This window comes from Ailuropoda melanoleuca, chromosome 19, assembly GCF_002007445.2.
Source record: "Ailuropoda melanoleuca isolate Jingjing chromosome 19, ASM200744v2, whole genome shotgun sequence".
Classification (NCBI taxonomy): Eukaryota; Metazoa; Chordata; class Mammalia; order Carnivora; family Ursidae; genus Ailuropoda; species Ailuropoda melanoleuca.
Window position 1 is genome coordinate 6746861 of NC_048236.1, and position 21978 is coordinate 6768838.

Consider the following 21978-nt stretch of genomic DNA (forward strand, 5'->3'; position numbering starts at 1 on the left):
GTGTGTGTGTGTATGAATATGTGAATATGACTCAGTCATAAAAAAGAATGAGGTCTTGCCATTTGTGACAACATGGATGGACCCTAGCGGGTAATATGCTAAGTGAAGTAAGTCAGACAAAGACAAATACCATATGATTTAACTTATATATGGATCTAAAAAACAAATGGATAACTGAAAAGCAGATATAGCTCCAGAAATAGCAATCCCAAAACAGGTGGTTGCCAAAGGGGAGGGATGGGTAAAATGGGTGAAGACAAGTGGGAGGGACAGGCTTCTTGTTATGGAATGTGGAAGTCACAGGGATGAAAAGAACAGCACAGAGTATACAGTTAATGATACTGTAAGAGGGTGGTATGGTGGCAGATGGCAGCTACACTTGTGAACATAGCAGAAGGTATAGAGTTGTTGAATCACTATGTTGTACACTGAGACTAATGCAACATTGTGTGTCAACTATTCTTCAGTGAAAAATCAAAAATTTTTCTAGCTCAACAGAATTCTGTCACAGCTATGCTCAATTCACATTACAGATCGTGAACTGAATATACTAATTAATTTAACAGAATAACTCCTTTCAGAAAAAAGAAACTTCTGCCTTGAAGTCAACATTTTCCATCCAAGAAAGTAGAAACTACATGAATCTTTCAATAAGAGATACTTGGTGTGCTTAGATTATAAAGTTTCACAGTGACCCTCTCTGTCATATTTCTCCAAATAATTGGATTTAAAGATTTCCTGAAGAGGGTGAGACTACATTTCATGAGTTATCCTCTACTTGGTAGAAGCATATTAATAATTCCCATTAGTATTTTCAATTTTTTATAAGCTAAGAGAAATAAAGATTTCCTTTCTCTCGATGTGGATCGTTATCCACGTGTCCATTATAATTTATGTACGTTCATAAAAACGGATACCAGTCTCATTTTTTCTTAACTTTAGAATTATTAGGAAATGAATATGAGAAAGGATGTTGCATCCTTAAACAATGCAAATAAAAAGATTTTCTAAGACAAACAGCCCCTTTTTCATGGTAAAACAAAGAAAAACATTATAATATATTTAATACCAAGAAGACAAAATTAGGTTCAATGAAGAGATATTGATTTGGGTGACAGAACTAATTGAGCAGATCAGTTTTGATTATTTGTCTAAATATATATAGAGTTGGTCACAATAATCAAAGTGAACACAACTTAAANATAGAGTTGGTCACAATAATCAAAGTGAACACAACTTAAATTTTTTTTTTATAATTTTTTTTTAAAGATTTTATTTATTTATTCAACAGAGATAGAGACAGCCAGTGAGAGAGGGAACACACGCAGGGGGAGTGGGAGAGGAAGAAGCAGGCTCATAGCGGAGGAGCCCGATGTGGGGCTCGATCCCATAACGCCGGGATCACGCCCTAAGCCGAAGGCAGGCGCTTAACCACTGTGCCACTCAGGCGCCCCAAACTTAAACTTTTAAAACAAATTTTGTTGCAGGTTTTCTCTCATACCATTATTGTAGTACTGTTTTCCCCTTTAGTTCCTTGGTTGCTCTGATATTGAGTACATATACATTTATAATTGTTATGTCTTCCTGATGGATTGACACTTCTGCCATTATATAATGTTCCTCTGTGTTCCCTGTGACAGTTTCCGACTTAGTGTATTTTGTCTAAGTATAGCCACACCTACTCTCTAGTGTTTCCTATTTGAATGAAATCTTTTTCGACCCCTTTTCTTTCACGGCTTATGTGTGACCTTAAATAGAAAGTGAATTACTTATAGTTGGTTTTTATTATCCATTCAGATACCCTACCTTTTGATTGGGGTGTTTATTCCATTTCAATTTAAAATACTTTTTTAGGGGCGCCTGGGTGGCACAGCGGTTAAGCGTCTGCCTTTGGCTCAGGGCGTGATCCCAGCATTCTGGGATCGAGCCCCACATCAGGCTCCTCCGCTATGATCCTGCTTCTTCCTCTCCCACTCCCCCTGCTTGTGTTCCCTCTCTCGCTGGCTGTCTCTATCTCTGTTGAATAAATAAATAAAATCTTTAAAAAATAAATACATACTTTTTTTTTAATCACCTGGAAGCTTGTACCTCTTGACCATCTTTACCCCTTTCATCCCCCAGCACACACTCTTAAAAGTAGTGATTGCTAGGAAAAGGCTTACTACTGCCATTTGTGAGGAGTTTTCTGTCTGTTCTGTAGTTCTTTTGGTCATCTTTTCCTCTTTTGCTGTCGTCTTTTGTGTTTCACTGATTTTTTTGTAGTAATCACATTTGATTCTTTTTTGTATATTTTTTGCATGTATTTTTCTATGGGGGAGGGTATTGTGAGCCTTGCGGCATTGTAAATTTTTGAAAAATTCACATTTTCCCCAATGCCTCAACATCCCCAAACACAGGCTCTCAGTACCCTGCCCAGGTACCAGGCATAGCACTGTCATTTCCCCTTCTTGCCTTCCCCGGACTGTGACCTAGTGATGAAAGGCAACAATGAAAGCCCCCACCCTGACCCCTGATAAAGACACTTACCCTCATTCTCTTGCTGGGCTACCCACCTGTTCCCTTGGAGTTTCTCCCCTATGGCCCTTGTGTGGCACACTTGCTTCCCTCTTCTGGGACCTGTGAGTATAATAAATCTCTTTCACTTTCATGCACGTCTGTGCAGTGTTATTCCATATTCACACTGGACTAATCATTTATGAAATATTTTAAAGTAGCATAATCACTTATTTTATATTTTTAAAGATTGTGTTTATTTGAGACAGCGTGAGCAGGAGCAGAGGTGGGGGGAAGGGAGAGGGAGAAGCAGACTCCCCGCTGTGCAGGGAGCCCTAAGTGGGGCTCCATCCCAGGACCCTGAGATCGTGACCTGAGCTGAAGGCAGACGCTTTGCCAACTGAGCCACCCAAGCGCCCCTTAAAATAGCACAATTAATTCTTACAACACACATAAAACATCTTATAATAGTACTTTAAGTTAATAATTTTAGTTACATATAAAAGCCCTATACTTTTACTTCCCTTCTCCCTGACTTTATTATTTTGACAAAATAAGTTAATAAAAATAAATGCTATTGCAGAGCATATTCGAAACAATTTCATCTGCTGAACCATCTAAGGTCATGGGTAGTGGCTTTCATCTGAAGATAACAGTTGGGGAGTTTTCTGTCACCATTTCTGGACCAGCGCAGTACTGCAGTCAGGTGCGGTTAGGCTGAAGGACTGTGAGCTCTGCTTGTTATGTAACAACTAAATGAAAACTGCCAGGGAAATTGGATTTACATTAAAGCTGCATAGTTGTTTACTTTTGTGAAAATATTTAATGTCTCTACTGTGTTACTGAATTTTCTCAACTATTAATAATGCACATCATAAATACAGCAATACCTTGGGAAGTACCTTTTTTTTTTTATAGTTTTAATGTTTATTATTATTTGTTTTTAAGTGTACACGAAGGTTCTGTCCTCCACAGAGTCTGGTTCTATTGACCTCAGTTCCTTTGCCTGTATATTTGAAAAGTTCTATCAGAGATTCTAAGGTTTTCCCCTGGCTAGACACCACTGATTTAGAAATTTATGCATAATTAGGCATACTAGCAAACACTATATTCTAAATCCTCAAAATGTGACGCCTTACTAGATTTGTATAAAACAAGTGTCAGGAACTTTCTTTAAATAATATTTTTAATCTCATATTCAAACGGCAATGCTGTGTGAAATGTTTCATGGTCCAGCTACAATTGCCCATTGTTAATTTTTTCCCCTTGCAAATTTTAAAGACTAGGTGTTAAGGGGCTCAGGCCCTTGGAGCTGAGATGTCAATACCTACAAATATCTGAGGTAGTGGGACAATTGAAACTTTCAGAAGTTACTAATTTCACAAATTTCTGTTGTCAATAATCTTGAAAAGAGGACAAATTCTCTCTTAACCAATCTTGGTTTCCTTTGCCTTTTGAGCTTGTTAAGTGCGAATTTACTTAAAAGATAGTTTTTGGAATTGAAAAGGTATCATGTTAATAGAATTATTTTCTAGCACTTCCAAGCTTTACAACATAGTACAAGTCACTCAAACTGCTGATATTGAATGTTTTCATTTATAGAATGTTTGTCTTATATAAACAAGAGATTACATGAAAAATGCGAAGATTATTTTCAAATGACAATTGTATTAATACAAATACATTGTTTTAAGAAAAATGTGTCATGTTATTGTGTTATAAAACCAAAAGAGAATCAAAATTCACCTGGCATATGTATCCTCTGCTCAGGAAGAACAATTATTTTTATATCAGTAGAAATTTTTCCTTAATAAAAGTACTTTTTCCCACACAGTCTAATCGGTTCCACAAATTTTCTCAGTTTTCATCATCCAATTTTCTTGAGCAGCAGTCCTGGCCCACTCTCTATATTTTAGAAGTATACAAAAAAGTAAGGACAAAGATTGCCAAGTGGCCTTAGGGAAAACATCTAAATTAGAATTGAGGGAAGGATTTGCAACCAAAGTTGCTACCTGACAGTTCAGAGACTTGGATAGGTTTTATCCAGCTTTAGGGGAAAAAAAACCCACCAAAAAACAAAAAAACAACATTTGCTCAAATCTTACCAAATCCTAACCTCTAATGACTACCTCTTGTAGACAAAAGATTTCCTATATACTAATATATTCCAAAATCTTTGAGGTATTCAAATGCAGTACAAGCTTTCAAAAAAAAAAAATCTAATTTTATCTGTCAGTCAAGACTAAGGGAAGCAGATCTATGAGCATTACGACATGAAAGGATTTATTACAGTAAGTAGATATTACATAATTCTAGGAAAATGGTTTTGTAAAGTTCCCCAGCATTATGAGATCAAAGTAAAGGCCACACTAACGAGCCTTACTAAAACACTGGCTTGAGTGGACAGTTTGGAGCTCCCAGAGAATGCCAAGAAACGAAAGAAAGATTCTCAGACTCCAAAGCGGGATCATGACAAGGAAACCAGTGGCCTAAGGGAAGCCTTTCCCTCTCTGTAGGTAGCTAGGGCTCTGGGTCTGTTGCAGCACCAGCTCCACGCTCAGATGCTTGGCAACTTGCAAGGCACATAATGAAAGATACAATGTATCACTTTAAAGTTAAGACAGTGTTTTACTTGGACGGTGAAAGGAAAAACAGCCAAAGCAGGAGCTCCCTTGTCCTCACTCACCAACAGGGAGGACACTGAAACAGAAGCCACATGACTGCTGTGTGAACTGTGGGATATATATATATTGCTGAGGAGCGGATTTTAGACCGCACCTGAGAGGTTTAAGTCTGCAGCTCTTTTCTGAGGGTTAGAGCAGAAAGCCCCTCCCTCATCAACTTGCATGGCAATGAGAAATGGTCTTATGATGGCCTTTGGGCAAAGGAGGGAGGTGATTGGCCCCCAACCCTCTCGTATTCTGGAGGGTCATAAAATGTTCTGTCAAAATTCCAATAAGCTGTAGTTCAAGCCTTTCTTAGATTTTTTTTTTTTTTTTTAATCACCGCAACTGAGTGTGTTGCTCAGTTTGCCTACTCTGTTCCAAGTCCTCTGGGATTCATGCCTGGGCCCTTAAGGAGAGGGGTCTGCAGTGAAAGTTCAAAGTGCTGTTACCACTGAAATCTCTATGAGAAATGAAAGTAAAACATAAACCTGATTGTGGAGATTTGATAACCTACAGGAGGACAGTGTTCCCTAAAGCCAGCATCAAGAAGGGGAGAGAGAAATGGTGCATAGTAGAGGCAGCCAGAGGAAATTTATTCAATTTAACCTTAGTGCCTGGAGACTTTCTGAACTATTTTGGAGGAATGTCAGCACTGCTAAAGCCCCCTCCATCGTGATGGCTGATAGGAGAACAGTGTTTTATTGCTATCATTCCGTGGCTTTTGTACAGAAATTACCCATGCTCTTCTTTTTCTAAAAGAATAGTTTAGAACTTAAAATACTAAACATTGAAAGTAGCATATGAAAGCCTAAGTAGACATTTTTATTTAATGTTTACACTAAACCTTTATGCCTTTACATGTACATTTATGATTATTAGTAGATAAAAATGAAGGGCATAGCTAGTGAGCACGGGTACAACATGTAAATGTCTGTTTGTGATGTAAGTAGGTGCCAACATAGCTTTTTAATTTGAACAACAAGCCGTGTAAATTAAGCATAAAGTTTAGGGCTCAAACCAAATAACTGCCTCAAAGTTAATTGGCTTGAATTTTAACCCAGAGCTCTTTAAAAGAATTGTAGGCATCAGCAAATAGATTTTGCAGCAGTAGCTTTAGCACCTTCTAAACAGAGGTACCACTAATACTAAAGATTGACCTTATTTACTACAACCATCCCCACTCCTTATGCTGAATATACAACCAGACAATGCCCAGACCATCTACTAAAATAGAACTCTGACCCAAGCCTGCAGCAACCAGCAGTGGAAGCCATCCCACAAACTCTGGAGCAACTGACCCCAAATTGTCAGGACATGATCAATGAGAGCTTCCCTAACCTTTTCCCTTACTTCCAACTTCCAACTAACCAGGAAAGCCAGAGGGACTCCACTAATGAATCATACAGGATGTCTCACCATTTAGCCTGTCTCCAGCTTCCCCATGTCAACAGCTTCCAATCAGGGATTTTCTGAAGCTTTCTCTCTTGCTCACTGTATAGCTTTTACACTCCTCTGCCTTTGAGTCTCAGCTAAAACCAAATGATGCTGGCTGACTGTCTTGCTAGAGCAAGCTCTAAATAAACAGCCTTTGCTTAGTCTCACTTGAGTGGTCCTCATATATTTCACAGTGCTTAACTAGACTTAGTGTGGACAGTTTACGTAATTCAAGACTAGTGAATGATTTTGAAATAAACAACAAGTTTAGAATCCATTTAGAGGTGAGTGGATATGGTAAAATAAAAACAATCTCCTGTAATATCTGATAATATTTATAAGATATATATAAATTATATAATAAATAAAATAAATATACTATTTGTAAGATACTGTTGATGAAGTGGTGACCATATTCCAAGCCCTGTGCCAGATGCATCCAATGCCTAGCCTCACTTAATCAACAGTTCTAAAGAGTGGTTATTCCAGGTGAAGGAATCAAGGCACAGAGAGGTTAATTTCCTTGCTGAAATCGAGGAATCAATGGAAATGGATTTCAAACCCATACGTGTCACTGTCCACAGCCTATTCTTTTTCCTCTGGACCACACTACTTTCAAAGTTCCAAACACAGTGCTGATTTCCTTAGTAGTCACCATCAACTTGAGAAGCTAATATTCATGGCTTATTAAACCCATCAGTCAGTACCTATGTAGTTCTTAGCCCAGGAAAATAAATAATAAAGGTAAAAGTAACCTAGCCTTTGTCCTTGAGAGCTCATATGGTAGGTAAAAGGAATAAAATGAAACAAAACATGCCACAAATATACTTGTTTGGAGGATCACAGGTTATTAAATCAGTAAGACCCAGACTTTGTAGTTGAGCTTCTAGGTTCAAGCTCTGAGGTTAACTAGGTGAACTCGGATTACAATAATGGAATGAAGGAAGAACGGTTCTGACACACGCAGTCATCAAAAGACTCGGCAAGTAAATTCATAGGCGATGTTCTTTTCTCCCCAGCACTTAGTTTACCTGTGTCTGGCAACAGTTTCCCTGATATAAAAGTCGTCCTACCAATGTTGGCTTGTGAAATCCCTAACCCAGGAGCTTCTTATTAATTGCAGATAGGATGTTAGGCAAGGTGTCAGAGAAAACAAGCTTCTAATCCAGTGATTCTCAATTCACGCTTCCTAGGCTAAATGCTATGCCAAATAAATTAGAATCTCTGAAAGAGATGCAAGTAACAAGCTGAAAGCTGCTATTTTACACCTGCTGTAAAGGACTTTTTTCATATTATGTACAAGACAGGTAGTATTTAAAGGTCAGTGTGAGGGGCACGTGGGTGGCTCAATCTGTTAAGCATCTGCCTTCAGCTCAGGTTGTGATGTCCTGGGATGGAGCCCACCTCGGGCTCCCTTATCAGCTGGGAGTCTGCTTCCCCGTCTGCTTCTCTCCCTGCTCTTTCTCTCTCTCAAATAAATGAAATCTTTAAAAAAAATAAAAAAATAAAGCTCAATATGATATCTATTTGTGATACCAATAATCACTTGAAGTCCTGATTTCATGCATTTAGCAACCTATATTCAATTAAAAATAGCAATGGTTCCATTTTATCCTCAAGTACCCCAAAGTTAAATAATTTTACATCCTTTCTATTCAGTCTTCAAAGAACTGGAAACTTATTGCTAATGTATTTTTACTATCTCACTATTGATTACTTGAAAGTGATAATAAATTACAATGAACAGAAATGCTCTCGAAAGTTTCCATTCAACAGTTTGTTGTCAGAAAGAAAGATTTATATTGTGGCACAGAGATGCAGAAACATTATCAGAGGATAGAGGAGTGATGGAGAAGAATGGCTTACTCTATTAGATTCGATGATGATGAGCAAGGGCCTCTTCTGCAAGATATGTGGTCCCCCTCTGACGTACATCGAAGAGGACAGTGTATGCAGATATCTAGGAGAGAATGCCGTTAGAGCAGAACAGGCAATACCTCAGAAGGAGGGGCACAACCGGTCCACTTGAGGAGTAATGAGGAAGCCAGTTTGTCAAAAATGAAAGAACGGGTAGAGGGCGGCTGGAAGGGTGGCAGAGAAATACCCTAGGCCAGATCTTATACAGCTTACGGGTTATGGTAAGGATGTTAAATTTTATTTTGATAGGGATGGGAAGTTTTGGAAGATATTGAGCAGAGAAGGAAAAGAAAAAATGACCTGGCTTTGTTTCGAAAGAATGCTTGTGGCCTTTTTTCAAATTAATAAACTTATTTTACAGCACATTTTAGGTTCACAGTAAAATGTAGTAGAAAGTACAAAGAGTTCCTATATACCGTATGTCCCTCCACATACACAACATTTCCCGCTACTGACGTCCCACACCACTGTGCTAGATTTCTCCTTGTGGCTTTTTTAACGAAGCAGAGGCATTAAGGAGACAGACTAGTTAGGAGGCTATTTTTGTGGTGAGGTCAAAAGAGAATGATGGCTTGAATGAACTTAGTAGACAGAAGTTTTGTATTTGAAATATCTACTAACTGGGGTATTAAGAATGCTAACAGAGTTCCAAGGAGGGAGAAATTAGTTCCATTACATGTAAGTAGCACTGATTTCACCCTCGATTTTCCCACTACTCCTCAATTTTTACTCGGTTGGATATCTTCTTAGCAAGATCAGAGCTTCCCACTGGCTTCTGTGGAACTAAAGCATATAAGGAAGAATAGATTAAACTGCTCATTATTCAGTTTTTCGTCTTTGAGTAAATATTTATAAAGCCTAGCTTCAACCCAAAAAGCTGTTTTGACAATTTTATGTTCCTTATCAGTGAAAGACCTGAAATTAATTTTCATTCTCAACTATTTATTAAGTGGAAGCACTGCATTTGTTTGGACATGCTGCAAGTCTCTAGGTGGGCCAGGAAGTTTGCGTTTCTGGAAAAAACGAGCTCAATGAAGAAACCTAGCATGGCAGCCCTGTTATCTGTAACCATCCTATAAAGCAATAATACCTCAGCTCTTTCATTCTGCCTGATGATCAGTTCTCTTAAGGTGGAGAAAATCAGGCTCCTCTGAGCCAAAATTAAAATGAGTCGTAGTTTATTTTTCACCTGGAGGAATCAGTACTTTGTAACTTTGGAGTATCCGTTTATTAAGAATATTTTTTAAACATTACACTTGGGAAAGTGTCAGATTTGCTTCTTGGAAGCAAATCTTTCCTCAACTGAGTTTTAGGATGACTCTAGCCTGGCTGGTACCTTGGCTACAGCCTGTGAAAATCCCTGGAGTAGAAGGTCCCGTTTGCTCTACCCAGAATATCGACCAATAGAACCGTGAGATAAAAATTCACTTTGTTTTAAGCCACTGAATCTAGGGGTCACTTCTTACATAGCAGGAGGTAACTAATGCGAGTCACCTACCCCTACACAGGAATAAATCTCAACTTGGCACCCTGGGAAGGAAATGAAGTTGGTATGTGTTCTAAAGTGGATTGCCAAACAGATCATCGTTTTAGCTATCTGCATAGGACTGTGATCCCCTAAATTACATATTTAAAGCTCATGTGAAAAGACATCTAATGTGTAGCGAAAGATTAAATATCTTTGACCAAAAATATTTTGATGTCTTTTCCTCTAACATGAATGTTTTAATAAATGCTGCTATTTCGTCCTATGGACATTATATTTGCCCATTTTTAACTTGTACATCAGGCTAAGGAAGAAGAGTCAAATTCAAAGAATTTTATGAATTCTAAGCCTCGACAAGTTCTTGTTTATAGGGGTTAGAGGGCCATCTGATAAATTCCACTGTAAATACAAAGACCTGAAAATGAAGCCTATTTTGTTTTCATTCTGTTTCATACAATTATGACTCAAGACAGAGAACAGAAGACAAACTGACAGATTGGTAAATTACTGCTTGACCCTAAAAAAAATTAAGCCCATTTGCCTTGTCCTGGGCCTGAATCCCTGCTATTGGATTCTGCTCCTTTGATTGCTATGACGCTATATCAACAAGGGAGGAAAAAAAGAAAAAAAATAAACTCTCCCATCAAGGTCAAAGAATTGTGCAGCAGAAATGGGGCCCATCAAGGTAGTCTGTTCTTAAAGTGACAGAATAAGTGACTTCCCGTGTGACACTGAGAAATCACATGGAGGTAATTTGAGAGTCAGAAAAGTCCTTCTGCCAAGGTGGCATCTGCTCTGCTCATTCTCTACTATTATGAGTGTCTTTGAATCTCAAACTCCTTTTAAGCATCCCCAATTAAAATGCAAAATATACTTGAGAGGAGTCTTATCGTTATCAATAAAAAGTAGAAGGTAACTAGAATGGGTCATCGAAGAGTCTTCTAGGACACGTCATAAGAAACAGCAGTTACATAAGTATCTTCCTCTAAGTCATTGCCCTGAGAAAAGGACTGTCATCAACACCAAAAGCACACAAAGTATAATGAGATCTAGTAACCGTCAATTCTACTGATACAAATTTTGCAGCCACATGTAAGCTTAAGCCTGCATTCACATTACATTAACATTTGACTTCTCACAAATTATTCTTTTTGGTTGGCTCATTTCTATGAACCCATTTGCTGCCCCAACACAGAGCTAGAGAGTTCCTTAGAGGAATGGAAGAAACTGAAAATATGGCAACATTGATTGTTATATCAAGAGTCTGCCTCCAAGGTTTCAGTAAGGCATCTATGAGAGGAAAAGCAAGTTAAAAAGCCTTGAGAGTCCTTGCACTTATGGCTGAGAAGTGATTCTTGACTATGAAATAGAAGTGATTTGAGTAAGTAAAAAGCAAGTCTACACCATCATTTCCCAACCCCTCAAAGCATCTATAACGTTTATTAGATGAATAATTTCTATAATGCAAATGGTCATTATAGACTGGTACTCTATTAAAAAATTTCAGTGTATGATCACCAGTTACATAAAGATTATCTCATAAATGGATTCTTATGGGTCTGGTCATAATTGGTTTGCTGAATTAAATAGCACAATACTTTTACTCAACAGAATCAATGAACAAGTTGTAATTTCCTTTTTCTCTTTTTTTTTTTTTCCAGCCTGGGAAATTAGGTCCAGGTTAGGATTCAGAAATTCTTTCTTTGGGGCACCTGGGTTGCTCAGTCAGTTAAGTGTCTACCTTCGGCTCAGTTCATGATCCCAAGGTCCAGGGATGGAGCCCCTTGTCAGGCTCTCTGCTCAGCGGGGAGTCTGCTTCTTCCTCTGTCCCCCCCACTTGTGTGTGCTCTTACTCTCTCTCTCACTCACTCACTTTCTCTCAAATAAATAAATCTTAAAAAAAAAATTCTGTCTTTGCCTTGAAGCTCCTCTACTCTGTGTATAGCCCAGCCTTCCGGGATTTTGCTCTATTCAGGAAATCATTAACTACTTTCAGAAACATGTATCCTTTCTTGAAGAAAAACATTTAAAAAGTAAAGGTTTTGTTGGGTAGGATAAGAGAGACAATATCTGATCTAAAATAATACAAATGGTCGCATTACTGAGGGAATAAATCTGCAAAGGCGAAATGAAAATAAAGCCGCAATCTTAGGAGCTAATTTAATGTCAAATTTATGTTTTTCTCTGAGGCCTTCTGCTGAATGTCAGAGTTCTAACTTTGATAACTATTCGGGGTCCAGAGGACGAACACAAAATTGATGACTCTCCTCAAATGGGCAAGCTATCGGTGAGCCTTACACAATTCTGAGTTCTCAAAGGAGTATGTATACCTCCCACACATAGGTCAGAATAAATGTCCAAAACTGATTAACCAAATAAATAGGAAAAAAAATTTTTAAATCATACAGAAGAGGCAAGAAAGGAATTTTGTTTGTCTAGAACTTGGTGTTAGGAGGGAAAAATAAAGAGTCTCCCCTGAAAATCTGTAACCACAAACTGGTATATGAGTTTCGGTGTGAATTCATGCTACACATGAGATCCAAAATAATCTCAAATGAAGAATTAATTTGTTCTGCATCCATGCTACCCTCAAGATTTGAAATATACCTCAGATGGAAAATTAAAAGTGGTCTCAGATTGCTGGTAATCCCAGGCAACTAGGAGATACAACATGAGTCTTCCCTAGAGGAACCCAGATCTCAAAGCAAATCCACAGATAAAATTCCAAGAAAAATTTCCTTCCTAGTGTAAAAGCAAATTATTAAAAAAACAAGCAAAAAAAAATACTCAAGGAAATAATGCAATATGAGTGACNCACAGATAAAATTCCAAGAAAAATTTCCTTCCTAGTGTAAAAGCAAATTATTAAAAAAACAAGCAAAAAAAATACTCAAGGAAATAATGCAATATGAGTGACAGCTAGCTGAAAAAGCAGAGCAATAGAATCAGACACTCAAAGCCTAGAGATATTGAAATAATCAGTCACAGAATATAAAATAACCTTATATAAGTTGCTGAAATAGAGAAAAGAGAAGTTTGAAAATATGACCAAGAAACGGTGTATAAAGAATCACTATGCAGACGTCAACAAATAATAAAATCTATACAATTAAGAAAATCCCCTTATAAAGAACCACACACATAACTCACTGGATATAGAACTCAAATGACATCGTAGTGCAATGGGGGAAGGTTTTTTGTTTGTTTGTTTTTGTTTGTTTTTGTTTTTTTTTCAATAAATATTGTTGGGACAATTGGCTATCCATTCTAACAAAACAATTTCAGATACATAGTAGACCTACAAGTGAAAGGCAGAACAATAAAACTTCCAGAAAATAACATAGGAATGCATAAAATGTATTGGGATTGTGAAAGGAGATTTTTTTTTAAACAAAACAAAAAGCTATACCCATGATGAAAGAGATTAAAAAATTACACTAAAATTAAGAACTTTTATTACCCAAAGACATTACTATGAGAGTGCAAAGGCAAGGTGAAGCCTAGGAGAAAATATTCACAACATGTATGTCCAACAAAGGACCTGTATACAGAATATGGAAAAAAAAAATCCTTCAAATTGTTAAGGAAAATAACAACCAAACTTGATTAGGTATTTCAAGCTAAATTATATATAAATGGCCAATTAGTTTATGGAAAGGTGTTCAGTGTTATTAGTCATACAGGAAATGTAAATTAAATCTACAGGACATTCTACTACAGATCTATCAGAACAGGTAAAATTATAGCATAGAACAGCTTACAAACTCATACACTGTGGGTGAATGTGTAAATTCTACAACTTCTGAGAAGTATTTGTAGTACTTTTTAAAGCTGACTATGCACAAGCACCATGACCTAGAAATGTATCCAACATAATTGAGTGCATGTGTTTACCAAAAGATATGTACAGGAATTTTTGTAGCAGGATTATTTGTAATAATAAAAATAATAAAAGAATCCAAGTATTCACTTATAGTAAAATGGATAAATTTTGATGTACTTATCCAATAGACTACATTGAGCATGAGAAATGTTATAGCTACATGCAATAGCTAGAGAAAACTCAAAAATATAATATTGAACGAACTATGCCAGGCCCTTGAGTACATACAGTATGATTTCTTTCATACAGTATTCAAAAAAGGCAAAAATTAGTAACATAGAAGTTACCCCTTCTTGGCAATTTTCTGACTTGATTTTAAGGATATTTTTGTCTATTTCTTGATCAAGTGCTGGTTTTGAGTGTTCCTTCTGTGAGAATTCTTTGCTCTATACACTTAAGGTCCATGTGTTATAAAAGACATGTATGTATGATTTATTGAATAAAAAGTATACACAAATTATATCACATACATACAAAGCTCCTCTAATCACTTCATTCACGTTCATCTATTAATTCTTCCAATTTTGCCAGATTCCTTTTTACCTATTTCAACTCAAATAGCTGGATGATCCACAGCCCAAGGTGCAATTGTTTGGGCAGTCTGGCTGAGAGCAGGGCTTGAACAGTATGCTTTCTCTCACATCCTAATCCCCAGTAATTCTAAGAATAGGGGGTCACCTACCCTGATTAACATATCACTGCTTTTTCTTACAACTCCTAATTGCACATCTTTACAACCAACTTTTGTGCAATGTGTTCCTATTTGTAAAATATTTTTTGCAAAGATCTTCACAAAGATGTGAAGAATAGTCTTCTTTCTATAAACAAGAAGACTAATGTTCCAAATAATCAGATGGTTTCTCCAGGATCATTCAGCTAATAGGTGGTAGAGCATTTTCCTTTTAATTATAAAATTTTTAAAAAAATTCTTAGTCATATCCACATATCCCCATGATGTGTCCTCAGTTGAACTGGAAAACTCTTAAAAGTGGAATCCATATATTTTTCTTTAGTGTCATCCAACTGTCAACTCATGAAAGGCAATTAGTAAGTGATTCTTGAGAGATGACAATATTCTGCGGTCTTGTATTTGAGTACCTAAAAGCACATCATTCTGAGAAAGACCTGGGTGACTAACATGCCACCTCAATTCTACAAGATATCTCATGAGCACCCATCTCCTTTGTAAAATAGGCTTTTAACTTATTAAAAAGCCAGCTTTATGAAGGAAAGATAGGTGACACATAAGTAGGCATTAGGATAAGTAGACTAATTTTTTCATATTAATGTCACTGCTTAAAATAATAGGAAAAGTTCCATGGTCTGTTTCTCAGTGACTTGCAGTGATTTAAAAAATCTGCAGTCTATAGCTTTAGTGCTTGCACAAAGAATTCACAATTAACAAATAGGCACAACAAAAAATCTGATACAGCAATTCACCAAGAATGTGTTCTTATCTAATCAGATTCATCATCTTTCAATATAATGCTATGAAAGATAGGAAGAGAGCAAGGGCAGAACTGGTCAATATTTAGAGGGGATATTCCAAAGGTAAATTCAAGGATCAAAAACAAAAAACAACAAAAAAACAAAAACACTGAAAAGAAATGCCAGTATTTTCATTACTGGATCTTCTTCCTCTGAGTATAAAAAGATTTATAAGTGCTCTGAAAGTTAGCTAAGATGCTTTTTCTAAGGTGAAATGTAAAAGGAATAATCCAGACATGGTAGTCATTAAATTTCATGAGATGTCTTTCTGAAGGACAAGAAATTAAAATCTCCCTCTCATTAACATAAATATAGTTCATCTTACTTCAAGATCAAGCAGTTATAATTGTCATTTTAAGATTTTCCTGACATACTTTCACAATTCTGAGATAGGATCAAAGTAAATATCAGTGCATACTGTTCTAGATCCTTACCTACAAAATGTCACAGCTCAAACACATTTTAACTACCCTGGGAGTACATAACGCACCTCAAACACTACAACCATACAGACCTTTTTTTCAGTGACAGCAATTGTGGAAAATCTAAAAAGTTTCCCCAATATAAAGGTTTTTATAGAAATACTGTACTCCGTGCTTCCTTCCTTCACTATCTCATCCCTTGGAAAAAATAGCTACCCCCAGCTAAAAGCACTTCCAAGTAATAATGGAATTTAAGAAAATCTTCCAGGAAAAGCTTTGGTAACTAGTTCAGTCCTGCTTATCCGGGTTCTTCTTATAATATGTGGGGATGTAGAAAAAAAGCCTAAAGATCACTAGAAATAAACGTATACTCATATACTAGCACTTTCTATGTAGTGTCCTTTGAATTAGCTATCATAAAATGAAAGCCAGGTATTTTCCTCCATAGATTTCAATCCTGATTGCCCAAGTAAACCATTTTCATTTGTTCTAGAGAAGCCCAATTTGAATGAACAGTCTCAATTCTCTTCTAAAATTCTACTCTTGCAATTTATGCCCAACTCAGTATATCTTCTTTCCTTCCTTTCTTTCCTTCTTCCTTTCTTCCTTTCCCTTCTTTCCTTCTTCCTTCCTTCCCTCCCTCTCTCCCTCCCTTCTTTCTCTCTTTCTCCTTTTTTCCTTCTTTTTCTTTCTTCTCTTTCACCTTGGATTCTTTAAAAAAGCATCCATTATTTGTGATCTAGTAGACACATCAATGCAAGACAAAGAGCAAGACAGTTTTTAGCTGCTATCCTCTGGCCAACGCTGTTTAAGAGAAAAATCAGAAATGTGATAGGAGCACATTTAGAAGGGATTGAAGAGAGCCCTTGAGGTGGAGAGCTCTCAGTCTAGTATGAAATGATGTGCAGAATGTGACAGAATAATTCCCCCCTCTGAGCTAAATGAAAAGGGATTTAAGAGAATCCTGAGTTATGGAAACTTAGGTTTTTTCCTTCCTATCGAAATCATTGCTGAGCTTCAGAAACTCAGTCTTGCTCTGTGCTGTAAGTGGATTTTGCAGGCTATAGATGAAAAAGGTGGTACCTATTTACAGCCCAAAGAAATCTGCCATCAGAAAGTTTTAAGAACAAACAAGAGAGCAGGGTAAGAAGAGAGGGATTAACAATTACACCACTTAAGATTACTTATTTAACAAAAAGATTAGTGATATTCCTGAGGGACAATTTTGTGCTACAGAAGGCAACTGGACATGTATTGCTTTGGTGAGACCCTGCTCAAGAAGGCTGCCTGCCTGGGTAATAAACCCTTGTCATGGTAGGCTGATGGGGTAGCTCTTGTTCTAAATGCTGAGACAGGTCATAGAAGGTTAATCAGAGAATGCAGCACAAGGGAACCATATAGTACATGCGTTCATGATGATTTACCAAAAAATCAAGAAACTGATTCACAAAAAGACAATGAGCATGTGGAAACCTACAAAAATAACCTCAAAGAATAATGGCAGACTTCAATATGCTTCCCCTGATTTCTTCTTTTATTTGTTCCACCACCCCTTCCAATAGAATTGGAATTCTTCAGCTCCTCTTTCCTTTTAAATGGCCAATAGCAGGAGTGTTGTGAAGAAATGAAAGAAAAAAGGAAATTGTAATGAAAATGTCACATAACACCACATCTCTCTTTATCACATATCCTCAAGCATACATTAGTGGGATAAATTTTCTTGAGTTGGATGTGAAATTGAAGTTCTGATGTAAATCTGAGATTACTATGTTGATGGAAAGCAATCTAAAAAGAAAGTTAGGGGCACCTGGGTGGCTCAGTCAGTTATGCGTGTGCCTTTGGCTCAGGTCATGATCCCAGGGTCCTGAGATCAAGCCCCACATTGGGTTCTCTGCTTAGTGGGGAGCCTGCTTTTCCCTCTCCCTCTGCCTGCAACTCCCCCTGCTTGATCGCTCTTTGTCAAATCAATCAATTAATCTTTAAAAAAAAGAGAGAGAAAGTTATAAAATCTGCTTGATGTATTTTCCAATGGAAAGGAGGGAGTTTCTATTCATTTGCAAGCAATCAAATAAATAAATAAATAAATACAGTGAGTTTCTATAATAGTCCATGGATTTTAATCCTTTTAAGAATCCATTCACACAAGTATAATCTGAGTAAAGTATAGGTAAGTCAATCTCAACAGACTTTATGAAAGTCCCAAATTTAAGAATGGATCTGTTTATATAGATACAGCTTTGGAACATGTGGAACTAAACTGATTATGAAGTCAAGATTATGTCCATAGCATAAACACATTAAGTACCTATGATTATAGAATACAAATGTTTGTCTAACAACAGAGTATCAAATTATGTGAGACAAAATCTAATGGAATTATAAAGAAAAATGGATGAATTGACTATTATAGTTGAAAAATTAACACCCCTCTAGTAGAAATGGGTAGATCCATCAGGCAGAAAAATCAGTAAGGACATAGTTGAATTCAAAAATACCATCAATCAAAACGATATAATTGAAATTTATAGACTACTTCAATAACAGAAGAATACACATTGTTCTTAAGCTTACATGGAACATTCACCAAGATAGATCACATTCTGGGCCATAAAACACAAAAAATGTAAAAGAACAGAAATCATACAATATTTGGTCTCAAGGCANAAAAAAAATACTCAAGGAAATAATGCAATATGAGTGACAGCTAGCTGAAAAAGCAGAGCAATAGAATCAGACACTCAAAGCCTAGAGATATTGAAATAATCAGTCACAGAATATAAAATAACCTTATATAAGTTGCTGAAATAGAGAAAAGAGAAGTTTGAAAATATGACCAAGAAACGGTGTATAAAGAATCACTATGCAGACGTCAACAAATAATAAAATCTATACAATTAAGAAAATCCCCTTATAAAGAACCACACACATAACTCACTGGATATAGAACTCAAATGACATCGTAGTGCAATGGCGGAAGGTTTTTTGTTTGTTTGTTTTTGTTTGTTTTTGTTTTTTTTTCAATAAATATTGTTGGGACAATTGGCTATCCATTCTAACAAAACAATTTCAGATACATAGTAGACCTACAAGTGAAAGGCAGAACAATAAAACTTCCAGAAAATAACATAGGAATGCATAAAATGTATTGGGATTGTGAAAGGAGATTTTTTTTTAAACAAAACAAAAAGCTATACCCATGATGAAAGAGATTAAAAAATTACACTAAAATTAAGAACTTTTATTACCCAAAGACATTACTATGAGAGTGCAAAGGCAAGGTGAAGCCTAGGAGAAAATATTCACAACATGTATGTCCAACAAAGGACCTGTATACAGAATATGGAAAAAAAAAATCCTTCAAATTGTTAAGGAAAATAACAACCAAACTTGATTAGGTATTTCAAGCTAAATTATATATAAATGGCCAATTAGTTTATGGAAAGGTGNGAAGCCTAGGAGAAAATATTCACAACATGTATGTCCAACAAAGGACCTGTATACAGAATATGGAAAAAAAAATCCTTCAAATTGTTAAGGAAAATAACAACCAAACTTGATTAGGTATTTCAAGCTAGATTATATATAAATGGCCAATTAGTTTATGGAAAGGTGTTCAGTGTTATTAGTCATACAGGAAATGTAAGTTAAATCTACAGGACATTCTACTACAGATCTATCAGAACAGGTAAAATTATAGCATAGAACAGCTTACAAACTCATACACTGTGGGTGAATGTGTAAATTCTACAACTTCTGAGAAGTATTTGTAGTACTTTTTAAAGCTGACTATGCACAAGCACCATGACCTAGAAATGTATCCAACATAATTGAGTGCATGTGTTTACCAAAAGATATGTACAGGAATTTTTGTAGCAGGATTATTTGTAATAATAAAAATAATAAAAGAATCCAAGTATTCACTTATAGTAAAATGGATAAATTTTGATGTACTTATCCAATAGACTACATTGAGCATGAGAAATGTTATAGCTACATGCAATAGCTAGAGAAAACTCAAAAATATAATATTGAACGAACTATGCCAGGCCCTTGAGTACATACAGTATGATTTCTTTCATACAGTATTCAAAAAAGGCAAAAATTAGTAACATAGAAGTTACCCCTTCTTGGCAATTTTCTGACTTGATTTTAAGGATATTTTTGTCTATTTCTTGATCAAGTGCTGGTTTTGAGTGTTCCTTCTGTGAGAATTCTTTGCTCTATACACTTAAGGTCCATGTGTTATAAAAGACATGTATGTATGATTTATTGAATAAAAAGTATACACAAATTATATCACATACATACAAAGCTCCTCTAATCACTTCATTCACGTTCATCTATTAATTCTTCCAATTTTGCCAGATTCCTTTTTACCTATTTCAACTCAAATAGCTGGATGATCCACAGCCCAAGGTGCAATTGTTTGGGCAGTCTGGCTGAGAGCAGGGCTTGAACAGTATGCTTTCTCTCACATCCTAATCCCCAGTAATTCTAAGAATAGGGGGTCACCTACCCTGATTAACATATCACTGCTTTTTCTTACAACTCCTAATTGCACATCTTTACAACCAACTTTTGTGCAATGTGTTCCTATTTGTAAAATATTTTTTGCAAAGATCTTCACAAAGATGTGAAGAATAGTCTTCTTTCTATAAACAAGAAGACTAATGTTCCAAATAATCAGATGGTTTCTCCAGGATCATTCAGCTAATAGGTGGTAGAGCATTTTCCTTTTAATTATAAAATTTTTAAAAAAATTCTTAGTCATATCCACATATCCCCATGATGTGTCCTCAGTTGAACTGGAAAACTCTTAAAAGTGGAATCCATATATTTTTCTTTAGTGTCATCCAACTGTCAACTCATGAAAGGCAATTAGTAAGTGATTCTTGAGAGATGACAATATTCTGCGGTCTTGTATTTGAGTACCTAAAAGCACATCATTCTGAGAAAGACCTGGGTGACTAACATGCCACCTCAATTCTACAAGATACCTCATGAGCATCCATCTCCTTTGTAAAATAGGCTTTTAACTTATTAAAAAGCCAGCTTTATGAAGGAAAGATAGGTGACACATAAGTAGGCATTAGGATAAGTAGACTAATTTTTTCATATTAATGTCACTGCTTAAAATAATAGGAAAAGTTCCATGGTCTGTTTCTCAGTGACTTGCAGTGATTTAAAAAATCTGCAGTCTATAGCTTTAGTGCTTGCACAAAGAATTCACAATTAACAAATAGGCACAACAAAAAATCTGATACAGCAATTCACCAAGAATGTGTTCTTATCTAATCAGATTCATCATCTTTCAATATAATGCTATGAAAGATAGGAAGAGAGCAAGGGCAGAACTGGTCAATATTTAGAGGGGATATTCCAAAGGTAAATTCAAGGATCAAAAACAAAAAACAACAAAAAAACAAAAACACTGAAAAGAAATGCCAGTATTTTCATTACTGGATCTTCTTCCTCTGAGTATAAAAAGATTTATAAGTGCTCTGAAAGTTAGCTAAGATGCTTTTTCTAAGGTGAAATGTAAAAGGAATAATCCAGACATGGTAGTCATTAAATTTCATGAGATGTCTTTCTGAAGGACAAGAAATTAAAATCTCCCTCTCATTAACATAAATATAGTTCATCTTACTTCAAGATCAAGCAGTTATAATTGTCATTTTAAGATTTTCCTGACATACTTTCACAATTCTGAGATAGGATCAAAGTAAATATCAGTGCATACTGTTCTAGATCCTTACCTACAAAATGTCACAGCTCAAACACATTTTAACTACCCTGGGAGTACATAACGCACCTCAAACACTACAACCATACAGACCTTTTTTTCAGTGACAGCAATTGTGGAAAATCTAAAAAGTTTCCCCAATATAAAGGTTTTTATAGAAATACTGTACTCCCTGCTTCCTTCCTTCACTATCTCATCCCTTGGAAAAAATAGCTACCCCCAGCTAAAAGCACTTCCAAGTAATAATGGAATTTAAGAAAATCTTCCAGGAAAAGCTTTGGTAACTAGTTCAGTCCTGCTTATCCGGGTTCTTCTTATAATATGTGGGGATGTAGAAAAAAAGCCTAAAGATCACTAGAAATAAACGTATACTCATATACTAGCACTTTCTATGTAGTGTCCTTTGAATTAGCTATCATAAAATGAAAGCCAGGTATTTTCCTCCA

The 21978-nt window shown here is 36.2% G+C and overlaps 1 long non-coding RNA gene across 1 annotated transcript in view; it reads right to left on the reverse strand.

The window, feature by feature from the left end:
• Positions 1 to 11377, reverse strand: part of LOC105234767 — a 27908-nt gene extending 16531 nt beyond the window's left edge. The window contains exons 1-2 of the long non-coding RNA XR_002141533.2: positions 8460 to 11377; positions 2553 to 2616 (exon numbers count right to left, since the gene is read on the reverse strand). This is a non-coding gene — a long non-coding RNA (uncharacterized LOC105234767). The remainder of the gene's footprint in view (positions 1 to 2552; positions 2617 to 8459) is intronic.
• Between the last annotated feature and the right edge of the window lie 10601 nt (positions 11378 to 21978).